Genomic DNA, 3642 nt, shown 5'->3' on the forward strand with positions numbered 1-3642 from the left:
AGAGAGAGAGAGAGAGGAAGAGAGAGAGAGAGGAAGAGAGAGAGAGGAAGAGAGAGAGAGAGGAAGCGAGAGAGAGGCGGAGGAGTATAAAAATAAAAGAGAGGGATACAGAGAAAGTTGCTTTGGCCAAACAGAAAGTGTGTCATGATAGACGTCAATCTACTTAGAATTCCCGTGAAATAGTAAATAAAACCCATTGAAAGAGGAGTGTCTGTTGGGACGACAACGTGGTTCCTTTCAATACCTTTTCACAAAATATTTCCGTTACTGTCATCGTTAAAATATTGATAAGTATGCTACTCCTTAATACAACTAGATACCAGTACTGCTTATTAGTCCCTATGTCAGTCATCGACAGTGGAGGCGCAATGGCCCAGTGGTTAGGGCAGCGGATTCGCGGTCATAGGATCGCGGTTTCGATTCCCCATATTGAGCGAAAACACCTAAAACTCCACGAGGCTCCGCCACCGGGGATGGTGGCGAACCCTGCTGTACTCTTCCACCACAACTTTCTCTCACTCTATCTCCGAGAACTACGTTAAGGGTACACGTGTCTGTGGAGTGCTCAGCCATTTGCACGTTAATTTCACGAGCAGGCTGTTCCGTTGATCGGATCAACTGGAACCTTCGACGTCGTAAGCGACGGAGTGCCAACACAGTCATCGACAACTCGCGATCCGCAGTACTTTCTGAGCTGCATGCCTAACGAAAAATTGCCAAGACCTGTTTATAGGGTTGCCCATACCTACTCTATACGATTCTTTGTTGTTGCAGAGATAGCTGCCAAATCTCCCTCAGAACACACCCAACAGGCTAGAATATCCGTGGTCTTAGTTCTACTCGTTCTTGTATGAAGTGACATGAGCTTCAACCAACAAAACAAACTGCTAGGCGGGTTTAAGACCTGCAAATTTTAGTAGCCAATTTTTTTGCTTATCGCACACTTCTGTCTTAAAAATAGAAGTGATAGATTGGATGATGTGATCCTAAATACTTATGATAGAACAAAAGTAAGATATAAAGAAAAAAAATGATTGTCATAGAGTGAAAATATTTTGATAATAACTCTGCTTCATCTAGTTTGACCTAGCTTTAACCAGTAACAAAAAAAGACAGCATATTTCTCTGTGAAAAAGAGCAAACAACTGTAAATAGTAGATACTTTGTCATAACAATTTGAATAATAAAGACTTACACAGACATAAAACCTACAAGAAACTATATTGTGCTAGCCAGATTATACATGACGTACGTCACGATGTTGTTACGATGACGTAAATTACTAACCGTCGCGTAGTTTGCTTGTTGCTTGTGTTGAGCTGATCACCGATCAAACGTCTGAGTCACCGTTCTCAAAGTGGGTGGCTTAACTATTATTGATGTAGTGTGCGTGTGAAATGTGCTGGTTGCATGAATAATAATTGAAGCAAAATTACTGAACATAATGATATTTGGTGTCGGCCATTTATAATGAACAAGATTAATAACTATCGTCAGGGAGGAGTAAAAACCGCATCGTGTCTGTAGATGCTACCTATAGGACATTTTGTGTATGTTCAGAATCGGTCTGTCCAATAAACGAGAGATCTGCGCAAAAGTCCGAGGAGACGGTCTGTGACGTGAGCGGTCTATCGGATGTCTGGGTTCTGGGTTAGGCACCAAAAGGTTTTCATAAGGGACAAGAAGTTAAATTTTAGAACATTCGAGGAAACCAGACCACGCCACAGCCTCACATTGATTGATCGATTTATAGATCAATCACATGAAATCGTGGTGGCTCACGCATGGTGCCTAACCGAGTATCTAGCGGTTAGCGATTAGGGTTTGAATCCTTGCTACAATTGCTTAAACAATTAGCAAACTGTTGAAAAATATTTTCAAACAAGAAACAACTAAGTCTGTTAATAAAATGGCTCTATAATTAACAATTTCTGAGTAACGGAAAACATAACTACAAATATATATATATACCTGGCAGAAGCTATTATCTCCAGGTCTGATTGCAACGGATTTATTTCAGAAATAGAGAAAAAGAAGCATTGGACCCAGTACTGAACTGGTACTTTATATATCGACTTTGAAACCATGAATGGTTGAACTCCGCAGGAAGCGAAAATGCAGAAAGCCAGAACAAAAATCTGAAGATTCTACCCGACGCTCTAATGTTTGTCAAGTCGCTACCTCACCCTAATTATATAGAAATTGTACTTCTAACCGTACGACGTTGGGGAACAATGCCATAGCCTTTCTAATGATAACAGTATCAGAAACCTATTATTTTCTAATATCATAGAACAAATCAATTTGTAGAATAAATATTTCCGCATCGTGTCGAGTGTTTTGTCTATTGAATCTGCGGTCAACAACCGGATCGCTTTCGGTAAACATCTGGTAATAGATCTTAAAGGGATCAGCCTTCTCACTTCTCTTATATCTCTAGAAAGCTTGAACTGTGAAAAGCAGACATACAAAACAACTTGACTGTTTCCTCAAGAATTGAACCGGAATGAGGAAATCAACTGGCAATACAGAATTCCGTATATTGAAGTCCTTGATTATACGAAACATTTTCACATATTTCGGAGGTTTCAAAGAAGACTAGCACAGTACGAAGTTATACTTATTTCGTGTTAGTCTTCTAATATAATTCAGTTCACCTGCAGGATATTCTGCAAGAATATCAAAACGATTTCGGTACTTGACTGGTATTTATTTAATTGATCCCAGAAAAATCAAAGTTAACCTCAACGGAATACGAGCAGAAAACAGATATTGCATGCATTTTCTCAGACGCTGTTAATGATTCTGACAACTCATCGTGTATTAAATGTCTATCATCAATATATGAATGCACAATCGACTCAAGGAAGTTCCCAACTGAGAAACAAAAATTCTACTGAAATCCTGAATTCATGAATGCTCAGAAACAAAAGAATAATAGAAATATAACAGAGAAACTCTAGCAAAAATGTATTTACTACACCTGAATATATCACATAGTAGTGAGACTTTCTCTTTCAGTTTCACCAAATTGGCCATTTCCAAACAAATTGTTTCTACAAGACGATAAAATCGATGAAGTCAGAAAGGTTAAGATGTTCTTCGTTAGTCCCAAGTCAGTTTTAATCGATAAGACAGACCTCAATTAGACCTATGGTCAAACAAACCCATGATCCAAGTCTTTCCAATCGTAAGCATTGCATCATTTTAGGTGTATATATATGACATCTGTATCTATAAAACTCAAAATGTGCGTTTGTATGCTTTCCATGCGTTTCCACATCTTTCATCCGATTTTTTTACTCTTTTACTCTTTTACTTGTTTCAGTCATTTGACTGTGGTCATGCTGGAGCACCGCCTTTAGTCGAGTTAATCGGCCCCAGGACTTATTCTTTGTAAGCCTAGTACTTATTCTATCGGTCCTTTTTGCAGAACCGCTAAGTTATGGGGACGTAAACACACCAGCATCGGTTGTCAAGTGATGTTGGGGCGACAAACACGGACACATACACACACACATACACACACACATACATACACACATACACACACACATACATATATACAACGGGTTTCTTTCAGTTTCCGTCTACCAAATCCACTCACAAGGCTTTGGTCGGCCCGTGGCTATAGTAGAAGAC

This window comes from Octopus bimaculoides, chromosome 2, assembly GCF_001194135.2.
Source record: "Octopus bimaculoides isolate UCB-OBI-ISO-001 chromosome 2, ASM119413v2, whole genome shotgun sequence".
NCBI classification, from domain to species: Eukaryota; Metazoa; Mollusca; class Cephalopoda; order Octopoda; family Octopodidae; genus Octopus; species Octopus bimaculoides.